This window comes from Pinus tabuliformis, chromosome 2_2 (assembly GCF_031772625.1).
Source record: "Pinus tabuliformis cultivar Carrire ecotype Pingquan chromosome 2_2, CPIR1, whole genome shotgun sequence".
NCBI classification, from domain to species: domain Eukaryota; kingdom Viridiplantae; phylum Streptophyta; class Pinopsida; order Pinales; family Pinaceae; genus Pinus; species Pinus tabuliformis.
In genome coordinates, this window is record NC_142300.1 from 456522527 (window position 1) to 456549038 (window position 26512).

Below are 26512 nucleotides of genomic sequence, written 5' to 3' on the forward strand. Positions count from 1 at the left end.
CAAACTTTTAGAGAACAAGAACATGATAATAACAAACCTAGGGGCAAAACCTTTTTCTCTGCAAATTCCAGTTGGGATCCTTAATAAATATAGTTAAAGTCTATAAGCACTTTTTAAGGCATTTCGGCGCCCCTCAGTAACTAATTTAATCATTTGCACATCTCTTCAGCTAGCTCACTGAAAATACATATGACGATCATGTTTCAAAAAGAAATAGATGGATCTACACGTAAGCAGAGAAGCAAACGGTTTCGGCTCCTCCAGTGGTAACCAAAAGGAAAACTTTACAAATGGGTGAAATTCATTGCCACCTGTAGCATGTAGTATAAAGGAGGACAAATGAACTTCTGTCGGGTTGTTGGAGATTCAGAAGCTTCAGAAAAGGCCTGTAGCCTAATGGCATGTACAGTCCATATTTTAGTGTAATAAAAGAAATTACAATACATTCCATATTTTAGTGTAATAAAAGAAACTACAATACTTGAGACACTGCACACAAGCAGCTGGTAACTTGAAACTCCAAGATAATGTAAAATTTATCCATCTATGGGCTGGTTCATCATCATGGATAACATGAGAATGAGGAACTTGTCCATTTATGGCACCTCAGTCTAACACAAGCTCGGTTTCTCATCTAATACTGTAGGATGAAGAATAATAGATTTTTTTTTTAGTATTAATGCCCATTGTGTTTAACAAATTCTTCTTAGTCAAAGCTTTGAACGCCTAAATTACAATTATATTCACGCTAATACAATTGTTATCGATGTCCGAAAATCATGTCCATTCGATATATAATACCGTGATTTACGAAAGCCTACATAGTGAATACCATCAATTGTTCAAACAGTAAACCTCGAGAAGGAAATTCCTCTGAAATACATTTGAACACTGTAAAATAAAATATATGAATATGTATCTTCCATTATTATATGTTTAATCAACGGTTACTGAAGTGAGTATCTTTCAGCGGCTCCTATGGTACCACTCTTTGTGTATCCTTGTCTGCGTGGAAGCTCTCCCCAATTCCAATATCCTTTCCAAAAACGTTATATATTGTGCCTTCGCATATTCCTCTGGTAAGCTGAAGTCCATAATTTTAAGAGCAGGAGTGCTCTGAAGCAAGCAACCTACCACGACGATTTCCCTATCATCTAATTGAACTAAATCTACCCCTAAGAATTGAAGATTAATCAACAGAATGCTTAAGCGTGCTGGTACTGGATCTCTGGCTAGCTCCTGCATTAAATTAGAAAGCATATCAGTCAACTCTGCCCTAGATGAGATTTTAGCCCTAGCCTTTGCTGATGCACACCAACGATGCACATAAATAAAGAGCGGGTCAGTTTGCCCACGATGCACATAAATACACAACACAACTTTGGACTCCATATTGTCATCATACCATGGGAAGCAAGGCTTTAACATTATACATGCATAATGAGAATAAGAGTAAGAAGAAATTATCATAAAAAAGAATTCCTTACCCGAATAGACATGCAACGAACCTCCAAACGCTCGAGATTGGGAAGTCTCTTGAGTAGCTTGTAGAAAGGAACCAACATCTTTTCAAGCGATGGCCAAAGTCCAATGTCAAGTTGCTTCAAAGTTTCGAAACTCCCCACTATCCCAAGAAACCTCTCTGCCGATAAATTGTTTGCTTCCTCTTGCCACAAAAACATTGTCAATTTGATCAAATTAGTGCCAAGCTGCATTTTAAGTTGAGATACCGCATAGGAAAACTCATGAAGCAACACCCCGTTCACTCTTAGATCTTTTCTCAGGTACGCTTCCATAGTTCTAAGTTTGGGACAATTGACAGTTAAAAACTCCACCCCATTATGTACATCTAAATATATCATGTTGGGAGCAGAGATGACAGGTTTCCACAGCCCTTTACATGTCTGTAACTTCAGATTTTGCAACAACGGGCAAAGGGAAATAAAGCAGGCTAAGGAGGCATCTGTGATTTCAATATTAGTCAAGTTGCAAGTAATGAGATGGCTGAATCAAGAGAAATGGGTGGGGAGATGGGAGAGAATGTAATTAGAAAGTGTGAGCTCCGTAAGAAAATTGCAGGAGAAGAGGGCATGAGGCGGGATTTCACTTAGAGGGGAATCACACAAAGTGAGGCATTGGATATTCTTCCATGCTGCGTACTGCACCCATTTTGATATGCTTTGGCGGTTAAATCGCCATTCCCGATTAAAGACATTGTGCCATTCGCAAGTGTCGTTGGATAAATGAAATGCCTCCAGATCCCATGAACGCAAAAGTAGAATATTGGAGATTATATTCTCCACTGTTAAGATGGAGAATGGATTAGGAGTGACATAAGGGCCCAACAGAAGATAGGGGGATAACGTGAGTTGGCTGATTTGGGTGTAAAGAAATCTCCATCTCTTGGAAAGGATGGAGCATCGGATTGCCTCTTTTACTGAAATTCTGGAAAGGATAAGGCAGAGCAGAGCATCCGGTAGGATGGAAATCATGTCTGTAGTAGGAAGCATAATGATGCACTACTGGGAATGGTGAGTATAATAAAAAACACACAGAGATGAGCGTATGAAAACCTCCGTTGGTACCCTCCTGAACTGATATTCTATGTGAATTGAGACAATTTGAATTAACATGATCCATAGAAAGATCATTAAGTTTTAAAAAACTTAGATGACCTTACACGTATGCAGAGCAGCAAAGGTTCCTTCTCCTCTGGTAGTTATCAAAAAGGAAACAGATGGCTAAAATTTCTTAACGCCTTTATCCTTTTGTAGAGAGGACAATGAAATTGTGCCTATTCAATGTATGTTTCGATAAAAGGCCCGTATCAATCCAGCATTCTAATGTTTCAATGAGATAATATGCCATAATCAAAGAGAAGATCCACAAGGAGAGGCGGTTAAGAAATCATGGCTTCAACTAGACACAATGTTGTGAAAAGTCAAAGATGATAATGGACCCTTGGGCTGAGATTTGATTTATTTTATAGTTGACATAAGACAATTTGAATTAATATGATCCATAGAAAGATCATTAATTTTCAGAAATGGTTCACATAAGCAGATAACCAAAAGTTCCTTCTCTTCCAATGGCTACCAAGAAGGAAAACTATAGAGAAATCTGAAATTTCTTACTAACTGCACCCTTTTGTAGAAGAGGGAACATATGCAATTGTGTATGTTTGATGGAGGCTTCAAAAAAGGCCTGTATTAATGTAGTTGCATTGTCTAACCTATCCAATGGAATTTGTAACTGCACCAGACCAGACAATCCTTGGAAACAAATATATAAAGAAGACTAAGTTGATATCTCACGACACAAAAACTTGACATTATTCTGTGGTTGATCTCTATCGGATGAGTTTATGGTTACACTCCATTGGCTGACATTAGAATGATGGCCATCTTAATTACACTTCATTGGCTCACTGAAGAGTAAAATATGTAAACAACTTAATAGTGATTATTGATGAGAGGATGAGATTTACTGTTTTGTTCTTTATGTTATCTGCAAAACATAAAACACATATAGTTGAATAGAAAATATTGATTGTGAACCAAAACAAGTTCTAATTGATCTAATAAAATTGAAACTTGAATGGCCATTGTAAACGCATGTGATAACAAACTCTACTTATGATAACAATAGTGTTTGACAATAGATTTCTAATTAGCAACTTTATATTTTCTTTCGATTAATACAATTGTGTCTCTTCTTGTGGTCACTCGTTTTAATGACCCACTGGTGCTCACTAGAGCTGAAAATTTTCTTGTCCTTGCCTTTGGAGCGATTGTATGTATGTGGAAGGAAAGGCAAGTATGATATCGCTATTGATTTGCCAGACCATTGTTATGTACTGTTTTAGGTCTAAAGATGTGTAACTTGTGGTTTAGCTTGATACATTCTCTTGTATACCACTTTAACTTTGTCAATATAATAAGTCCAGTAGCGATTTAAGTGTATGTCTGCATGGCAGAACTACATTAGGCTTGAACTTTTATAAAAAATTACATTGTATTTAAAGAAATATGATGTCCAGATAGCATAGAACTCCAAACATCAAATCTCTTTGCTCCTTGTAGGCTTCAACCAATATCTCTTTTAGAGAAATTCAACAACTCTAATTTAATAATCCTATCGACCTCTCTTTGTACCTTTTGGGACAATTGCTAGTACTAGCATTGTTGTTATTTAGTAAACTAGTTCTCGTATATATGAATGGATGATCCTTATGCTTCAGATAAGTTCATTGTATTAGTTTTACTATTTCCAGGGTTCGATTTTCTCGTTAGTAGATCTTTTAGGGGACTGGTCCAGAATGGTTGTGGAAATGGCTACTTGGTCCTAACCCCTTCACTAAACCAATGAACATCTCTATTTATATAATTGGAAAGAGAAGGATTTCAACCCTTAATGAAATTTTGGTACAAATATACATATGTTCTTTTCCTACAGGAAACCATAATTGTTCCTTTTTTTTTATGAGTAAACATGCATGTGGGTCTCCCTTAGCAGAGTCCAATTTTCTAGTGGTTTCTTTCACAAGTTAAAAGATAAGGAAATACACCCTATGTAGTAAAGAAGTTTAAGGGTGCATGCAATGACCTGAGTCACTGTCTTCTTTTACAGAGACCTGGTAAAATTTCACAGTATTATCATTGAACAGTTTCTATAATTATATTTACAATAAATTACACAATTATCATATTCTCAAGCCACTTTGTTCACTAGAACATAAACACTTGGGTTTATACCTATTTTAGCAAATGGAGTAACCAAAATATATATATATATATATATATATATATATATATATATATATATATATATATATATATATTCATGAACTCATAGCTTTAGACTTAAGCAAAGAAGGAATACTTCTCTATCTATGTCAATACACAAATTCAACTGAGGTGAGACCTTCTCCACCCAACCTTGAGAAGGGAAATCAAGTCCATTTCTCCCCCACACAACATGTAACAGGGTAACTCTTGAATCTGGTAATAGATATCTAGACTACAATCCAGCCTAAAATACCACTAATTCTAATTGTGTTCCGAGGTTATCCACTAGCCTAGGTCCAGCTCTAGATATCTCCTCTAACAAAGTGTTGTTTTCCTTAGAGACTTTCCTTTTTCTTTTCCTTAATTCTAGACTGAACCTCTTTCTTTCCACTTAGATCTCTTTTTACCTCCAGGAAAGAAAAGTGTAACTATCTTTAACTGTTCCTAACTATTTGGAGGTTGAAATTTGTTTCCAATCTCTATTCTTAAATTCTGAGATTCCATAATTAAAAAAAACAATATTATTTAACATTTAAATATTCATCTAAAATGTCATTCATCTTTCCTGAATTCTATTTACTAAAATCTTAAACCAGATAAAGTAATTTTTACTAAAACCTTAAACGAGATAAAGTAATTTCTGACACGAGGAGGTGTTACATGAAACTTTTGAATTTCGAAATGATAAATTTTTAAAAATTTGAAGCGTTTTTTCATAAAACTTGACATGTTTATTGATAAAATTCTATGCTTTGTGTTGATTATTGCTTTATTTTTATATAGAAAACCAATTAAAGAAATATACCAAATTTATTTCTATATAAAAATTCAATTTTTCACATTAAAAAATCTAAGCAGCGTAATATTTCCAAAAGGAAAATTGAATGTATCGAACAGCGGGACATTATTGTTACACTTGTTTAAATGCTATTAAGTATGAAAAAGAATATGGAAATATAAATAATATTTTTAATATAAAAACCCAGTTAAAGAGATATAACCAATATATTTTTAGGTAAAAACACACCTTTTCACATTTAAAAAAAAATCTACACACCAAAATAGTTCATTCTAAACTTGTTTGAATTTAAATAATGATATAAAATTTCTTTAATGATTAACGAAATAATTTAATAAATAATAATATTGGTGAACATTTTTATATCATGAGAAATTTTTACTAATAAATAATTGAATAATTTTATAATGTCATAAGATGTGATTCTTATTATTATATTTTTTGTTTGTATTATATTTTATTATTATAATATTTTTATTTGTATTATATTTTATTATTAAAATATTTTTTATTTAATAAAAATTTTCCTGGACGTCAAAGTTTTTCAGACACCATAGAATCTCCTTGTTGGACTGAAGGCAACATGCATTCTTGATGGTGGAAAATGTCAATTTCATCATAGTACTACTCTTTGCAGAAGTTACAATAGCCATTTGTATCCAAATAATTCACACCAAGCTACTTAAATCCTTAGAAAACAGCCTAAAACCTTAACACCCATACCAAAGAATTAAATGAAGAATTTAATTCATATTTAGTTTTATTATATGGTTGTTATTCAACATTACAACTTTATATTAAAATTCGAACCATTTGAGATTGTTGGCACGGTACGCGCCAATTCCCAAGTGTACATCCACTCTGGTCGCATTAATGCTTCCCTCGCTGGCATATCTTAGGTAGCGCTTCTCCATTAAGGCAGAGAGAACCCCGAGGCTTTTCCTTATCACCACAACCCTTCATTCACTGCCACAGCAATCCTTCATTAATGTCTATGAGACGAGTTTTGTGGAACAATCTCGAATCCTTGCACCTGACATCAACTCCACTGTTGGATTTGAGGAGATCAACGGTCTTAGTGGCTTGGGACATTGAACGACGGGTAAATGCAATTCTCAACGAGGTAAGGGTCATTTGGTTGTGCAGAGATGGTTGAACATCGGCTCTGTGATAGAAGGTGACCTGGATGGTGGTATGGCGGAATGACACAGCTTCCCTATCCGATTCACCTCTACAGGCAAACATGTATAACGTAGATATGCCTTGAGCCCAAAATCTCACCTAACAATTGTTTCTTTCCTTATTTGATACTCACATTTCTCTGAATCACTCTACTCGACTCATGCACAGGTGGAAATGTTGATAGTGGGACTTTGGCTCCGGAGGAACGCGTCGAGCATTCATCCTACAAACCAGAGGTAATGGTAATCTGGTCCGAGAGGTTTCATACAAGGTTTAAGGGTCATTTGGTTGTGCAGAGATGGTTGAACATCGGCTCTGTGATAGAAGGCGACCTAGATGGCTGTATGGTGAAATGACAGTTTCCCTGTCTGATTCACCTCTACAGGCACACATGTATAACGTAGATATGCCTTGAGCCCCAAATCTCACCTGACAGTTGTCTCTTTCCTTATTTGATACATACATTTCTCTGAATCACTCTACTCGGCTCATGCACAGGTGGAAATTTTGATAGTGGAACTTTGGCTCCAGAGGAAAGCTCGTTCTTTGTACCCTCATTTCTCTAATAATACTCTTTCATTTTTCTCTCAGGCTTACTCTAATATGTAAAAACTATCTACATGTAGATTATGTTATGGGGTTTATGAATACATACCCAGAGGAAGTTTTATGGAGTGAAGCTGCATCCTTATAATGGTTACTGCCTTCGATTTCATGTTTGTTCCTCTTCGGCTTGTCTGGCGAATGGGTTCTAGGTGATAATCTCCGTTTAGATGGAAGATTGTTTGATTTTCTTTATGTTAATGTATTAAGGTTGCTCGCCAGCTGAAGTTCCATGACTTTTCAATAGATATAGTGTTCTTAAGGCTCTTGTAGAACAGAATGATGGACAATGGATACGCCCAATTTTGAGCCTGATACTACACTGATATTGTGACATTATGGGGTTATATGCATGTAGCTTTAACTAAGGGTTTGAATAACTCCGTTGTGATTATGCATTTCAAAATGATTGCTCTGTTCCTTTCTTTTCGTGACAGCTCGTTGTCAAGGTTTTCCCATCATGGGTTTGGCCGCCTGTAAGCACTCATTTGACACACATCTATATAGTTGGGCAGTTATAAATGAATTTAATTACTATATTTGTTTTCATTGTTATAGTTCAGGGTTGTCGATCTTTGTTTTTTATGGGTTAAGATTAGCTTGGGTATTGAACAGCTTCGGTCAGATCTCCGTGAACACTTGAAGTGGATAAGGGTGAATATTGTCTTTTGAATGAGAATTCCATAGTTTGACATTATCATTATGTTTTCTTTTGATTAAGATGGTTTAAAGAAATACCTGTTAATTTCCATGGATTGACCGAATACAGTTTCTAGTCTTAATAACTCAGTAGTCTATTAAATTTTTAATGTGATAGTTTATAATCAGAAAATAACATGAATAGTTGTTCCACTACAGGAATTTGTTCTTTTTCTTAAGGTTTAGAATAACTGATGCATTTTGTTTTAGTAGATGGAAATTAAATTTCATTACCTTGTTTTAATTTTATGCAATGATATATGTAACTATCTGATTATACTGAAATTGTAAAGGAAGAAAATATGCCTCATATTATCATTGATAGTCTTACTAGTAATTCAATAGCATGTCAACCTGTTCATTTCATAAAATAAAGCAACGAATCTTTCTCCTACTGATAATTATTAAACACATAATTGCTATTTATAGGTTTCCCTACTTTACTTGTAAGAATGCATGTGTTTTCCCCTGCTTGGAAGGTCTCATCACCCAACCATGGATCTAGAAGTTATGTCCAGAATCCCCCTCTAAGCTCTTCCAACTCCTGAAAGTGGCTAAAAAATCTTGGTACCTTAGGTGTCAAGACTATGTCCAGCCTCAAGTCTCGTACCTCTCAGTTGTTATCCAAGGTCTTTTTCCCACTGGCTAATTTTTCTAGCTCCAGGAAAAACTATTCACAGCATAATCCCTTATACCACTTTTTCCCAACCCCCTCAGGGTTCTGAGATTTTCCTTTTTGAAGGAAAAGATGGGAAACTGCTTGTAACTGTTTTAGGAGTTATTTTAATTGATTCCTCAGTTATTTTACAAACTGGTCTAATTCTTTTAATTAATAATTAACAACATATGTTCTGGCTTTTCAGCCTAATTGTTTTAACAATCTAGGTTAATACAGAATAAAATTGACAGTAATAAGTAAAAATTGGTAAAAATAAAGGTTGGTGCATCATTGGGTGTTACAGCTCCCTCCCCTTGAGAGGAACATCGTCCCTGGTGTTCTTTTCAAGCAAACAGTGTTGGGTATGCTTCCTGCATAAGTTCCTCTTCTTCCCAAGTAGCCTCATCCGAGCCAAAGTGCTTCCACTACACTTTAACATGGGTGATGACTCGTTTCTTCAAGATGGATTTTCTCCAATTGAGGATACGAAGAGGCTCTACCATAAACTCTCCCTCGGGTTTGACTTGCACAAATGTAATCTGTTGTTAGAAATTTTTCAAAACAAAAATTCATAAATTATTGACTTTATTCTTTTATTACTTGTATGTTTTCCCAGTTAATAATATGTCGAGGGTGGTACACATATTTTTTTTAACAAAGAAACATGAAAAACACTGTGGACTCAGATATGGCCTCAGAGTGCTAGCTTGTATGCTACAGGCCTAATCCGTTCCATTATTTGAAAGGGTCCACAGTACTGGGGTACCAATTTACCACAACCCTTCCAATGTAAAGTACCTTTCCGGGGTTTAACTTTCAAATACACATGATCCCCCAACTGGAATTCTTTATGAGTCCTTTTATTATCTACATAAACCTTTTTCCTATCCAGAGTGACTTTTAAGTTCTGGCGAACCTTTTTAAAAGTGGCCTCCATTTCAACTAACATATCGGGACCTAATGCTAACTTACTAACTAGACTATTCCAATCAGTGGGTACCTGACACTTTCTTCCATACAACACCTCAAAAGGGCTCATACCCAATGATTCGTGATGTCCATTATTGTAGGAAAACTCTAAGAGGTGGAGGCAGTCCTCCCACTTGTGTGGTTGTTGCATTACCAACATCCTCAACATGTCTTCCAGAACTTGATTCACACGCTCCATCTGTGGATGGTAGGCAGTATTGAATTGAATCTGAGTACCTAACCCAACAAAGAGGGTTTTCCAAAATGTGGATGTGAATTTTACATCCATGTGAGAGATTACTACTCGAGGTATTCTGTGTAGTTAGAAGATTTCCCTCATAAATATGTTTGCGATCTCTATTGTCTTATAGGTGAAGTTTACAGGTATGAAATGAGAAATCTTGCTCAGCTTGTCCACCACAACCATGATTGAGTCATGCTGCTTCTTAGTACGAGGTAACCCAGTGATAAATTCTAGGGTGATCGTCTCCCATTTCCACTCAGGAATGGGTAATGGTTGTAACAGACCAGCACGATGATGATGTTCTGCTTTCACCAATTGGAACTCTAAGCATTTGGATAGATATTCAGCCACATCCTTCCTTAAACCGGGCCAGAAATAACTTTTTCTGATGGCAGAAAACAGTTTCTGGTATCGTGGGTGAGCGGCATAAGGATTTCTATGAAACTCATCCAATAATAATTACTTGATAGGATTCTGGTTAGGAATATATATTCTATTTTTGAATGTTAGCATTTTGTCGAGATTAATACCATAATCAAACTATTCCCCTTTTGCCTGGGCTTCCGACGCTTGCTGCCAAAGGAATGCATAGTCTGGGTCTTTAAGGGATACTTCTCGGATGACCTTCCTCTTGAGGTGTTTCATGTCAAAGTCGAATTCGCTATAGAATGCAGTCCATCTGGCATGCCGAGAATTTAAACTAGACTGGTTAAATAATTTGTAAGACTACTATGATCGGTTAATAATAGAAATGTCTTTCTGAGGAGGTAGTGTCACCACATTTTGAGCGTGTGTACTACTGTGTTCAACTCTAGATCATATGCCAAGTATCACTGCTCATAATCCTTTAGTTTGTGCGATTCATAGGCTATGACCTTTCCTTCTTGTGTTAATACACCACTCACACCCTCCTTACTCACATCTGTGCATATCACAAATGATTTTTCTAGATATGCTACCTTTAGCACTGGTGCAATGGTAAGTCATTGATTTAACAGCTCAAAACTTTACTGACATTCCGCTGTCGAGTGGAAGGAATGCCCCTTTTTCTGTAGCGAGGTTAGAGGAAAAGCTATTTTTGAAAAGCCTTTAATGAATCGGCAGTAATAACCTGCCAGGCCCAAAAAGGATTTAATGTCAACAACATTTTTTAGAGTGGTCCATTCCATAATAGTTTTGATCTTTTCTCGATCCACTGTTATTCCCTCAGCTGATATAACATGGCCTACGTACTGAATTTTACTTTTGTAAAAATCGCACCTGCTATAGTTTGTGTACAACTAATTGTCTCGCAAAATCTGCAATACTGTCCTCGTGTGCTTCTCGTGCTCCTCCTGATTTTTTTAATAAATTAGTATATCATCAATAAAAATCAGTACAAACTTATCTAGAAATGGTTGAAAATGGCATGCATCAGGCTCATGAAAGTGGCTGGAGCATTGGTAAGGTCGAAAGGCAGTACCACGAACTCGTAATGACTGTAACGAGTTCAAAATGCATTTTTACAAATGTCTTCATCCTTTATTCTAATCTGGTGGTAACCAGACCTTAAGTCAAATTTTGAGAATACATTAGGCCCCTACACTTAATCAAATAAATCATCAATATGGGGTAAAGGGTACTTATTTTTTACCGTCAGTTTATTTAGCTAACGATAATCAATGCATAGTCTTAAGATACCATCCTTCTTTCGCACAAACAACACAGGGGCTCCCCAAGGAGATACACTAGGGTGAATGTACCCCTTATCCAAAAGTTCTTGAAGCTGCATTTTGAGTTTTTTTAACTCAAGGATGCTCATGTGGTAAGGGGCTTTCAAAACAGGAGCTACTCCAGGTATTAATTCAGTGGTAAAATCAATATCACGTCTAAGCGGTAATCCAGAGATGGATTCAAGGAACACATCCATGATATCCTGAATCATAGGAATATTCTCCAATGAAGTCATCCTGTTTTGGTCATTGGTGTATCCTACTTGGACATCATAAATCTGGTAGACCTTCCTAATGCATCTTCCGAGCTCGTTAGCTGTAATAGGATGTAATTTAATGTTTTGCTTCATCCCTTGAATTTCCTTTCTCTGCCTCGACTCTGTGAGATAGCTTACAAATTTCTCTTTACAGTCAATTAGGGACCAATGCCCTTCCAACCAGGCCATCCATATTAATACATCGTACAAACCTAAGGGGAGTATATTCAAAGGGCTATCCTGAGACTGTTATAGGGCAGTTTTATGTTTTTGCAGACACTCTTTTTTTTGTTCCGGTGTCTAGCTGCACTAGCAAAGATTTCTTAAATTTATTGCTTTGTAGCTGACATTTCTCTACTACTTTAGGACTAATGTAGCTTAGACTAGCACCCCGATCAAATAAAACATAAACATGTTGATAAACAATCATACCTTCGCACTCGATCATGGTGGGTTGGTATTCTTCTTGGTGATTGTCCAAACCAACGTTAATTATGAGCATGCTTCTTACTATGTCTCCAACTGTGGAGGCCTCTTGCATATTTGAGAGTTGTTTTGTTCTGGCCCTATGTGGACAATTCTTGTAGTAATGAGATTCCCCACATCCCCAGCATTGCAGAGGTTATTTTGGCAGTTGATCATTAGCAGGTTTACTAACTCCATCTGTCTGTCTATTCTTGGTGTAAGCTAGAACTTTGGGCGGGTTCATTGCAAATTTTACGAAAGTTCTTTGATGATTATTCCTTCCATTTGTGACTTTCGGTTGTCTGTTTGCGGGTAAATTCCTCATTCTCTTGCCAATGGCTCCTTTGGGACCCTCATTCTTCTATTTCATTTGTTGATAACAGATACATGATTTTTGCACCGCATCATCCATTGTTCTAGGATAATCAAATTCTAACTTCTCCTTCACAAAGTTGGGTGAACTTCTAATAAACCGCTGAATTTTGGCTTTTCCCTCCTGCATGTATGGGACATATCATAATAGCGAGGTAAACCGTTTCACATACTCGTCCATGTCAAGGTTCCCAACCTTAACTCATGGAACTCCTTTACTTTTTCATCGTAGTAACATTCGGGTAAATATTTGGCCTTAAAATGTTTCTGGAATTCTTGCCACGTCACTTGTTCTTCATCGATTTTTCTCACAGTTTTAATCTCTTCCCACCAGAGAGTGGCCTTTCCCCTTAACTAGTAGACTGCTAGACGTGCTTTAAGTTTGTAAGTATATTCATAAATCTAAAAATATTTACCCATGTCGATCAGCCATGCTTCAGCTACTTCTTCAGATTCTCCCTCAAACAGTGACAATTTTTTTTTTTTTAACTCACCTTGTAATTCCACTTTCTGTCATTTTGTCTTTCTTTGGTCGGAAACATTATCCGAACGCCCCTCTTCATCCTCCTTATGTCCCTCTATTGACTCTACATTATATTTGTCGTGATGGGCTATTGGGGTCTTCTCCCTATTCTCTGTACTGGGATCTGGTCCTCATTGATTCTGTCGGTCAGACAATATTTTAAGGATCTTTTCCTGTTCTTACCTCAGTCGTTCGTTGTCCGTCCTCAAGTTCATCATTTCTGCATGTAGTTGTTGCACTGTTTCAAGTAGGGCATCGATGGCTTGCCGAGATTCTTATCCTAGTTGTATCCATATATCCAAGTTGGCCTCCGCATAAGGCACTTCCAGCTAGTGTGATAATCTGGGGCTCCCCTGCATTTATACTCTTTGGTGCTGACCTATGTCTCTATGTACACATTCACACTTACTTGGTTAATGTTACTGATTTATATACAAGCATATTTCATATATATATATATATATATATATATATATATATATATATATATATATATATATATATATATATATATATTGGTTCATATTTGTAGGTGTATATATTGAGCCGTAAGTCTCAATGTGTGAAAATGTCACTCTAATACCATTTGTAACAGTCTAAAACCTTAATACCCATACCAAAGAATTAAATGAAGAATTTAATTCATATTTTGTTTTATTATATGGTTGTTATTCAACGTTACAACTTTATATTAAAATTCGAATCATTTGAGATCACTGGTGGGGTACGTGCCAATACTTAGTTGTACATCCACTCTGATCACATTAATGCTTCCCTCACTGGCATACCTTGGGTAGCACTTCTCCATTAAGGCGGAGAGAACCCTGAGGCTTTTCCTTATCACAACAGCCCTTCATTAACTGTCACAGCAATCCTTCATTAATGTCGATGAGACAGGTTTTGTGGAACGATCTCGAATCCTTGCACCTGGCACCAACTACACCATTGGATCCGAGGAGGTCCACGATCTAAGCGGCTTTGGATGTAGAATGGCGAGTTAATGCAATTCTTAGCAAGGTAAGGGTCATTTGGTTGTGCAGAGACAATTGAACATCGACTCTATGACAAAAGGTGACCTAGATGGCGGTATGGTGGAATGACACTGATTCCCTGTCCAATTCACCCCTACAGGCACACAGGTATAGCGTAGATATGCCTTGAACCTCAAATCTCACCTGACAATCGTCTCTTTCCTTATTTGATACTTACATTTCTCTGAATCAACTACTTGGCTCATGCACGGGTGGAAATGTTGATAGCAGGAATTTGGCTCTGAAGGAACGTGTGGAGGGTTCATCCTACAAACCAGAGGTAATGGTAATCTGGCCCGAAAGGTTCCATACAAGATTCATTTTTCTCGAGAGCTAGTTATGACAATGTCGTTAATTTCATGTGCACCTTGCCACATTTTGTTTGGAAATTCCTCCTTCAGGTAAGCTCGTTCTCTGTACCCACATTTCTCTAATAATACTCTTTCATTTTGCTCTCAATCTTACTCTAATATGTTAAAATTGTCTGTAGGTACATTCTATTGTGGGGTTTATGAATACATACCCAGAGGAAGTTTTCTGGAGTGAAGCCGCGTCCTTACAATGGTTACTGCCTTCGATTTCAGGTTGGTTCCTCTCCGGCTTGTCTCACGAATACGTTCCAAGCAACAATCTCCGTTTAGATGGAGGATTGTTTGATTTTATTTATGTTAATGTATTAAGGTTTCTCACTGGCCGAAGTACCACAGACTCTCAATAGATATATATTTCTTAGGGCTATTTTAGAACAAAATGATGGGCAGTGGATATGCCTAATTTTGAGCCTGTTACTACATTGATATTGTTAGATGGGGTTATATGCATGTAGCTTTAACTGAGGGTTTGAATAACTTCGCTGTGATTATGCATTTCAAAATAATTGCTCGGTTACTTTTCTTTTCGTGGCAACTTGTCGTTAGGGTTTTCCCATCATGGATTTGGCCACCTATAAGCACTTATTTGACACACATCTATACAGTTGGGAAGTTATAAATGATTTTCATTATTATCTCTATTTTCATTGTTATAGTTCAGGGTCGTCGATCTTTGTTTTGATGGGTTAAGTTTAGCTTTGGTACTGAACAGCTCGGGTCAGAGCTCCGTGAATAGTTGAAGTGGGTAAGGGTGAATATCATCTTTTGAATGAGAATTCCATAGTTTGACATTATCAATATGTTTTCCTTTGATTAAGATGGTTTCGGAAATACCTGTTAATTTCTGGTCTTAATAACTCAGTAGGCTATTAAGTTTTTAATGCGATAGTTTATAATCAGAAAATAACATCAATAGCTGCCCCACCACAGGAATTTGTTCTTTTGCTTCAGGTTTAGAATAACTGATGCATTTTGTTTCAGTAGATGGAAATTAAATTTCATTACCTTGTTTTTCTTTTATGTAATGATATCTGTAACTAGCTGACTGTATTGAAATTGTAAAGGAAGAAATTATGCTTCATATTATCATTGACAGTCTTACTAGTAATTCACTACCATGTTAACCTGTTCATTTCATAAAATAAAGGAGCTAGTCTTTCTCCTACTGATAACTATTAAGCACGGAATTGCTACTTATCTATTTCTATGCTTTACTTGTAAGCATGCACATGCTTTCTCCTACCTGGAAGGTCTCACCACCCAGCCATGGATGTGGCAATTATCTCCAGAATCCCCCTCCAAGCTCTTCCAACTCCTGACAATGGCTAAAACATCATGGTACCTTGGGCGCCAGGGCTATGTCCAGCCTCAAGTCTCGTACCTCTCAGCTGTTATCCAAGGTATTTTTCCCACTGGCTAATTTGTCTAGCTCAGGAAAAACTATTCACAACGTAATCCCTTCTACCACTTTTTCCCAACCCCCTCAAGGTTCTATCATTTTCCTTTTTAAGGAAAAAATGGGAAAATCCTTGTAACTATTCACAACGTAATCCCTTCTACCACTTTTTCCCAACCCCCTCAAGGTTCTATCATTTTCCTTTTTAAGGAAAAAATGGGAAACTCCTTGTAACTGTTTCAGGAGTTATTTTAACCAATCCCTCAGTTCTTTTACAAACTGATCAAATTATTCTAATTAATAATTAACAACATATGTTCTGGCTTTTCAGCCTAATTGTTTTAACAATCCAGGTTAATACAGAATAAAATTAACAGTAATAAGTAAAACTTGGTAAAAATAAATATTGATGCATCATTGAGTATTACAAAAAAATTAGTTATAAAATCCCCTAATCATCACATAAAACCTTAAAATTATCAAAAACTTAAAACCCTAAAATTACCAAAAACGTGAAATTACATACCTTATCATCCAAAAAAAAACCAACCTTTCCGAAAATTGACTATAACATACTGATATATTTTTCCCTAGATAGGCATGTTTATTTATTAAGAGAAGAAAGCTTTCGAAACAGTTACGCGGGTTCTAATTATTTGTTTATTTTATTTTATTTTTTAAATATAGTTTGAAACTATTAATTTTATTTTATTTTTAAAAATCTAATTTATTTTTATATAATTTCACTAATTCACATGTTTATTTAACGTGAGATTGTAACATGTCTTATGTATTGCACTAAATAGCACCTCTTCCCTCTTAGAGAAAGTATTTCAATATTGGTGTGAGAACTTTCTAAACGCACAATGAATTCGAAGATTTTCTTCGTTTTCCAATCAGCCGTAAATACTATCACTTTCTATGGTAATATTTATTTCACGTGTAACCTTTTCACGTCTACCTTTCTTTTAGATAACCTAACCTAGCAACGTTGACGAGAAAATCACCTCAATCGTATGCATATTTTACCTTTTATTCACGACAATAATTCAACGGAAAGTAAATGGGAATGAATAAAGTCAAATGTTTAACTTAAACGACAATATATAACGGCCGACCGAATAAAATTCCTATACACTTGTGCTAAATTACAAAAAAATCCTTTGTTGAAATTTCTACCCTGATTCTAAGTCATGTCCAACCGGTGAGTCAGCACTAGACGTGGCCGGTCCTGCTCCTTTAGAAGTCATTTGCATCGATGACATTTATGCATCTGTGGGAAATTTTGCTCGAAACTCTGCAAATATAGCATATTTTTAACAGACAAATTAGCAATTTAATGTTCCCTGGAGAGCTAGTCACAATTTGCTTACCAGAAGTAGAGAAAGCTCATCGTCTCCGTCTACGTCTGGTGACACGTCCTTTCTCGCTAATAAAATGTCCCGAGAGGCGACGAAAACTTCGTTCAAAGTTGCCGCTGCGATCTGGAATTAACTCCCAAATCACGATTCCGTGGTGCCCTTTCATTACAACGTTCTCCACATGCTAATCTAAGAGAAGTTGTTTCGCTTAAAATGATTTTCTTGAAAGGTACCACGACAACGACCACTCTTATAAATACAGCGCAATACTAAATACCACTCTTACATGACCACTCTTATAAATACAGCGCAATACTAAATACCACTCTTACATGACCACTCTTATAAATACGGCGCAATACTAAATGGGAGTGGTCCACAAGGCTTCTTAGTGGCACGCAATTAAAGAAAAAAAGAATTCTAGGTTACCCACGACTAAGAAATATCGACTCTGTCACCTCAGATATTCCAATCGCAAGTGTCCATTGCGGCCCTGCTCGGAACCCGCCAGCATCCTTTTGAAGAGTTGTTTTTTTTCTCTTCACGTTAGACCGAAATAACATGGCAGAAGATTGCACCTTCCAGATTATGCCAAATACCAACATGGCAATTTTGTGCACCTTCCACACTATGCTCAACACCTGCTATGTCGACGTGAACCTCTAGTTCACGACCTTGTCCTTCAACAGCGTCACCCAAGCGCCCATCACCATGTCAATGAACAGCCTATAAAGATTGAATCACCACAAAACGAGCTGAAATCACGCTGCTAAATCAACTTACTCAGCGCGTGACATGACAGACGTGGAGCCCAAGAGTTGGGAAAGCCCTATTTCCAATCTTATAGCATTTTAAATGCTGCCTGACATGGCCGCTCGATATCTCGATATAACACGCTGCCATGTCACTACCACTGAAAAAGAAACAGAGATCAATATGCTCTGGGTATCCAGGGCCTATGTCAGGGCGCATTTAAAATGCTATAGGATTAGAAATAGGGCTTTCCCAAGAGTTGGGGTGACCATTTTTGAAAGTCCAAGGGTAATTAGTTTAATTAGAATCATAACTTGCAATTGCATCACATGTGGTAAAGTTGTAAAATAAGAAAGAGTAACATAGAAGCAAGAAAATGTGATATGTTATTTTATTTAATAAAACATTTAAGTTATAAACATGAATTATTTAAAAAAAAAATAACTAGCAATTGCGCCAAATGTTGCAAAGGAACGCGTTAAGGCATAATTCGAGAAGCATCATGACATAAAAATAAGTAAACAAAATGCTATTTATTTGTCTTAAATCATAAGCAACAGTTTCATGTGAGCTATTAAAACCTTGAAAGTGTCCATTGACAGTGGCATTCTATTAAGTTAAATTTGAGAAGCATCGTGACAAAAAAAATCATTGAAGATAAAATTAGTAAACAAAATACTATTCATATGTCTTAAATCATAAGCAACAGTTTCATGTGAGCTATTAAATGCTTGAAAGTGTCCATTGCTAGTGGCATATCTCTTAAATGAAAAAAGGTTCAATTTAAGAGGTAATGAGATGAACCAAATAAATATCCTTTATTGATCAAAGCTTTTTACAAAACACTCACATAATTAAAATTTGATCAAATTTTGAAATTCACAAAACTTGTTTTCCATCTTTATTGCATGAAACCATTACAAGAGAGACACTCTGAAAATGCACATAATTAAAATTTGATCAAATTTTGAAATCCACAAAACTTGTTTTCCATCTTAATTACGTGAAATGGTTACAAAAGAGACACTCTCAAAATGCCCCCATTTTTACATAAAATAATTGAAACCTCATCACTCTACAAATTGGCATTTGAGTTTTCCAGCACAAATTTTGTCCATTCATTTTCTATCGAAGCAATTCCAAAATCTAAAGCAGGTTTTCGTAACTCAAGGTCTCTAGCCTTACTACATTCAATAGGTAGCAACTATTTTTCCAAGTCTCCTCAAATTTCTTCCTACAGATACAACTTCACAACTTCCTAGTAATGCTTGTTTGCTCCATAATGGCCTGGAAATTGTTGCTTTTGTTTTATCTAGGCCAAATTCCTCAATTTTCTTCCCGCAGATACAACTTCACAACTTCCTAGTAATGCTTGTTTGCTCGGTAATGGCTTGGAAATTGCTTCTTTTGCTTTATCTAGCCAAAATTGTACTTTGCATACAGCCATGAGCTTTGCAAACATTACAAGGGTTTGGTTGAATTTTCTATAGAGGGGAGCTGTATTTGAAGTCTATCAAATCTGCAGTATTGTAAAACAATTTTTCTAAAAGCAATGTATGGGAGAAAAATTGTTGAACTTTTTCGAGAACTTGTCTCTAGTAAGAAAGAACTATTGGCTCAATTAAGCATGTGGAAAGTAAATATAAAGATCTAGTTGATGGGGCCATCAACTAAAGAAGGAAGGTCTAATCTATAATCATACCTAGAACTAATTATTAATTATGGACATTAATGCTACTCCTGTCGCAGAGTAGCCCATAAAGGGTTTCCCAGAGATCATTTTTACCATATGCACGAAGGTAAATGAAGCGGTGCCATTCGGGAGGATGTAGCGCCCACTGCAAGAAGCAGACCAATGATGGAGAAAAATGATGTTGTCAATGGACGCAACACTTGCTGGAGAATGTTACTAATGCCAGGCTTAAATTGTAATATATGTAAAGTCTCCTTTAATAAAGAACTATTATTTTCTGTAGAGAAACGACGTTGTATCATTTAATATCCTTTTACTGTTTGATTGTTTGATTTTTCTCGTTGATGTAGTGTAGCAAAGAAGAATAATCATGCATTTAGGCACAAATTTAGTTATGTTTTTGGGCACCTTCATAGACCTGTATTTAATGGATGAAACTGGTGTTTTGATTTGCTCTTAGATTTAACAGAGCATCATACCTTCATAGACCTATATTTAATGATGAAACTGGTGTTTTGATATGAAATTAGATTTAACAGAGCATCATATTAAAACCTTTTAGTAGTTTGGTTTCCTTGCTTCTCCAAACCATATTCTAGCAGCAATGTTCCCTGGTTATGAAATCTGTTTGGTAGGATTACCCAGACAGATTATTTTGTTATCAGAGCAAGTTACGTGGCCTGTCAAAATAGAATAGATTGTATTCCATTGATATGTGCAAACATTTGGCAAGAAAGGCAAGGCAAGAGGAGAAAAGTGTACAGTTGTGTGATGTGAACACTGCAAATTATTAATTATAAGAATTTCCTACTATCCTAAAGGCAAACAAAGAAACTTGTAAATAAGAACAAGATTACGAGATTACAATTTTTTTATTATCATGGAATGGTAATTCTACGAATTTAATCGATAATTTATATGCACAGGAGTATGAATTTGTACAAAATACTTATGAACTAAAGTTTTTATTTGAATATGTAGTTCCACGAATCTACTGAGATGAAATAATGCTCAAGGATAAATACCTACAGAAATGTAAACTCCACCATCACTTTTGCACCATGTTGATTTTGATTTTCACTACACCTTTAACCCATCTGCACAGTGTGCAAGGTTGTTGTTGGGTATGCTTCTTTGTTTATGGGATATTGCAGTGCATTGCTATGTTGCTGAAGGATGAACATGTTTAGAGTAACAAAGGTAAAATTCTAACACCGAGTGGAGGTTGCTAGAACAAGAATAAAAAACACAAGATATGGAATAATAGATAGTTTTGTAGAAAGATCTTCAAAGGAAGGTAGAGGCAGAGGCAGAAGCATCTCAGTTGAATGCTTAAAAGGACAATTTAGAACAACATTATTCGAACATTTGTTTAGTTTGATTTTCACTCTATCTAAACATTTGTTTAGCTTGATTTGCACTTTATCTAAGAAGAATTCATATAAATATCCAAAAGACAAAATAATTAGCTGTGAATAAGAGTCATATATGTCTGGAAGGGTTTGTTAAAAGAAATGTAGAGAACTATGTAGGAGGCTCTTTCTTAGATTCAGCCCATGAAGCTAGACCCAAAACCAAGTCAGAGTTAAAGCCTGAGAATCTGAATATAGCTAGAGCAGAAGTTTGAGCAAGAGCCAAAGCCAAGCCACAAGACCTGAAACCCACAAGACCCAGATTAAGCATGTGGAAAGTAAAGATAAAGATCTAGTTGATGGGGCCATCAACTAAAGAAGGAAGGTCTGATCTGTAATCATACCTAGAACTAATTATTAAATATGGACATTAATGCAACTCCTGTAGCAGAGTACCCCATAAAGGGTTTCCTGGAGATCATTTTTACCATATGCACGAAGGTAAATGGGGCGCTGCAGTTGGGAGGATGCAACACCTGCTACAAGAAGAAGACCAACAATGGAGAAAAATGTTGTGGTCAATGCATGTAGCACTCGCTAGAGGAATGTGAATCCTTGTTGCCAATGCCAAGCTTAAATTGTAATATCTGTAAAGTCTATCTAGGAGGCTCTTTCTTGGATTCAGCCCGTGAAGCTAGACCCAAAACCAAGTCAGATTTAAAGCCTGAGAGTCTGAATATAGATAGAGTAGAAGTTTGGGCAAGAGCCAAAGCCAAGCCACAAGATTTGAAACCCATAAGACTCAGACTAAGCATGTGGAAAGTAAAGATAAAGATCCAATTGATGCGGCCATCAAATAAAGAAGGAAGGTCTGATCTGTAATCATACGAGGAGCTAATTATTAAATATGGACATTAATGCCACTCATGTAGCAGAGTAACCCATAAAGGGTTTCTCGGAGATCATTTTTACCATATGCACGAAGGTAAATGGGGCGCTGCTGTTGGGAGGATGCAGCACTTGTTGCAAGAAGAAGACCAACAATGGAGAAATTTTTTTTGGTCAATGAATGCAACACCGGCTGGAGGAATCTGAATCCTTGGACACTTATTAATTTAGTTGGGCTAGAAAATTATAGTGCAACTAGCTGAGTACAGAAACAATAACAAAAGAGTGCACCTTAGAATCATGAGATTAAAAAAATGCAATTGAGGAACCGTTTTTCTCTTCTCTGTATGATTCTTCTTCAGAGAGTTGAACCCATCCCCGAATGTCTGAGAATGTTGGCAAGATCCCATGTTCCTTAAAGAAATGTTGAATGATCTTCTATAACATGTGTGGTAAAGAGAAGCAATTCAACGTGTGGAGTGCTAAGAATAGCAATGCATAACAAATTGAACCGTATCCTGCAAACTCAAAATGTATATCATTTAAACAATTCTTCTACATTAGATTGAAATACTTGACAATGTGTCATTTAGCCTTCAAAGCTAGAGGAAAACCTAGAATTTTATCTAAATTATTCCCATTGATTCTTCATAGATCTCATTTGCAGATTACATCTCATTGATCCAATTTTTATTGTTGACTAAATGGATGAAAATTTGTTTGCTAGACATCTGGTAAATGGCAATGTTGAGTATCAATCAACCATATATTAGAAATTATAAATCATCTACAAATTCTGTGTAAATCTAACAAACTGAATGCTACCAGTATACCTGTAAGTGAAAACCTAGAATTTTATCTTAATTATTCCCACTGATTCTTCATAGATATCATTTGCAGATTACATCTCATTGATCCAATTTTAATTGTTGACTAAATGGATAAAAATTTGTTTGCTATAAATCTGGTAAATGGTAATGTTGAGTATCAATCAACCATATATAATAAATTATAAATCATCTGCAAATTCTGAATAAATCTGACAAACTGAATGCTACCAGTATACCTGTCAGTATTTCCTTTAAATTACGTAATTTAAGAACAGACAAAGACAGGGTTTCATCTAATTATTTCTCTTTCATCATTAACCGAATTCACTACCACAATTTACTAGGGAAGTGAAAATAAAAAAATGAAACCATGATTGAAATTTCAACTTAATTTGATTTACGTGGTAGTGGTAACATGTATTATCTGGTAAGAAAGGTATTGCAAAACAGATTTGGAAAAAACTTAAAAAATGAGAACATCCATGAAATAGTAGAGATAGGTATGTTTAAATATGAGGTACCTGCAAACATTCTAATTAGCTGAACGTAGAGCATGAAAAAAAATTGTGTTATGCAAGCCAAAATATGGCAAGAATCTAGCGAGAACCCAGATGGAGGAGTCGCAACAACTCTAAAAACCATCAAGGTTTCATACAAAAATACAGCCACAGGATGGCTATCGGACATAGAAAAAATGCCAGAACTTGACCGATTTGAAATGCAAAGGAATACAGGATAAGAATGACTGGTCTCTCCAAAAACCCAATAATAGATGCCAGTAATCAAAAGGAAGATACAAGGACCAGATAGAACCAATGAGCGTGAACAATTTCAATAAACATTCAAGATGTGTTTGGCGACATAGGGCTATCATGATTGATCAGTAAGACGGTCCAATGAGTGCAAAGGAATACATAATGTAATGGCTCATCAGTCAAACAACCAAATAAAAGATACCAGTAACTGGAGATAAGAGATGATTACTGGATACAAGCAGCAGAAACAATTTCCACAAAAATTCAAAATTTGTTTGGAGACACAGGACAAGGATTATTGATGAGGCCAGCAATTCCATGTGAGCAAAGGTTTAAAATCCATGGACATGACCTTGCAATATGTATACAACACACGATGCCCATATTGCCTACCCTGGCAGGATATGAGAAGCTCTTAATTTAGTGTCTGCTTATGTAAGAATTTAGTCAGTTCAGTGCAGTCAATATTTTTTAATGTTAGAATTGTAGCCACATGAGTTAGAGTAGTACTTATGTATGTGATTAGTTACTCTGATTAATATCAATATCCTATTAGAATGAACACGTGACAAGAATTGCATGATGGGATAGTGTACCATATTACAGAAATAACATATACAGGAGATAAAAAAATAGATATAAGTTCTTTACAGCTAATGAACAAGATAAATAATTCAAGCATTACTTGCAACATTGAGCATCCCCTCACCATCATTCCATGTGTAGAATCATGGAGGCCTTTTTATAGATGTGAATCAGATACTTGCTAACAGCCATAATGTATCATTTTTGGAACCGTCTTTGAACCTACAAAGACTTGCCAAAATCACTTTAAAGCTTATCACGTAGCTGAAGAAATGGGTCATTGTCTCACAAAGCTGTTGCAACATTGTTCCATCAGGGTCCACAACACATAAAATACACAATTCATGCTATGAGTACAGAACTATAGAGTCCCTGCAAAAGAGCTTTGCAAGCAGATAATAAAACATCTAATTACTACCTTGAGTTGAACATCCATCCTGATTCCATGAATTTGGATGGATACTTCTTAGCGGATGTGAGTATGAAACCTGTTGAAAGCCCCTTTTGCATCTTTAGTCTTAGTCTTATTTGAGTCATCGGTAGCCCCAAAAACTTGCCAAAACCTGAGTGTTTCATCTGCTGCAGTGGATGCAACTGTGTACCCATCAGGACTCCGAAGAAGTAAATCAATGGTAAGGGTTGTCAGGACAAATTTGAAGGGAAAACATGGATGCATGCATAAGTAATCATAAAAAGCATGAATTTTCATACTTGTGCCATATGAAGAAATCTAGCAGTATGCCCTGTAAGTTCAATAATTTTCACCATGGATGGGTATTTCCATAAGGTTAACTGGTTCTGATTTTGGCCCATGCGAACTCAATAACTCATGCTCATGTCTATTCTAGAGCAATGAACAGACTTGGGAATGGGTATCCACAGTATTCAGGCAGGCACCTGTTTGAGTGTTCCAAAACTTTATAGAACCGTCTGAACTCCCTCCACCAGATACCAAAAGATTGTTCTTGAAGGGGCACCATGCCAAGGCCTTGACTTCCGCACAATGTTCATCTAATTGGTGGAAGTATTGAGAGGAAGGATTATGGGATTCCATGCTCTTGTCCAAAATGTAGAGTAGATTGTGATTTCTGCCACTTGCAAGTTGTTGGCTAGATGAAGACCATTTCAATCCACAAACCTCATGGGTATGTCCTCTGTATGTTTGAACAATGTGGCCACGGATGTGAACATCATGATTGATTATAATCCCATCCAGCCCTCCTGTGGTGAGAATAGGACCATTCCAAGCAAGTGCACCAACACGTTCATGATGACCTTTCAAGGCTCTTAGCTGCAATTGAATTTGTATCATGTCAAATTTAGATATTGCCATTATCATAGAATGAGAAAACCTTGGAAGAGATAAACATGTTTTATTTACCCTTTTATTAGATTGCGAGTCCCATAACTGTACAACAAAATTATTCAACTCAATGGCAATTTGCGTACCATCGAGTGCCCGACTAAAACTGGTAACGGGACCCTCTTCTTCATTTGCAATCAGAAGCTCAGATATAGAGCTATCAGAAGCATGCCACAAGTATACAGTGTTGTTTAGGGCTATGGAAAAAACATTGGTGGAACTCCAATCCACTAGATTCAAGTAATAATCGTCCAGAAGGTCGTGCGCATCCAGGGTTCTATCTGCAGGCTGCAATCAACATGGATAAGTTAAATTACTAGGTGAAAAAAAAGGGACAAAGGACAATGGTCCTCAAATAGGCATATCCAATGTACTAATAACAAAAACCCCAAATACTATGTAGTTTATATGGTGTTTGAAGAGTATATTAATGGTTTAAAAAAAAAATTGTTAGGATGGCTTTGTTTGCAAGGGGGTAATTTTCCTGTACTGTAATGATTTCTAACATCATTCTGTTATATAAAAAAAAAAATTAAGAAATTGGAATGGGTTTGGTAGCGATTTCAACGTTACAAATGAAGAAAAAAAAAATATATGTAGCACATTCCTCCATATGGGACAATGCTGCAATTGAAAATAGGATCAAGGGCTTTGATTCAATAATGAGTAAACATCAATGGTATTCAAGATTTGATTTTGGAATATCTAGTGAAAATGACCGTAAAAAAATATGAAATCCAGGCCTACCTGAGCAATATATCCCCGTGCTCTTCTAGAAATAGGGAAATTAGCTAGCACATTTTCTTGTGAAGCCTAGGAAATAGTCGATGATTTTCCATTGAAAGAAAGAATTCTGTAATTTTT

General features: G+C 36.2%; 1 long non-coding RNA gene across 1 annotated transcript in view; it reads right to left on the reverse strand.

The window, feature by feature from the left end:
- LOC149193224 (uncharacterized) overlaps window positions 1-25732 on the reverse strand; it is a 92447-nt gene extending 66715 nt beyond the window's left edge. The window contains exons 1-2 of the long non-coding RNA XR_016254928.1: window positions 25667-25732; window positions 25547-25576 (exon numbers count right to left, since the gene is read on the reverse strand). This is a non-coding gene — a long non-coding RNA (uncharacterized LOC149193224). The remainder of the gene's footprint in view (window positions 1-25546; window positions 25577-25666) is intronic.
- Window positions 25733-26512: the final 780 nt, after the last annotated feature.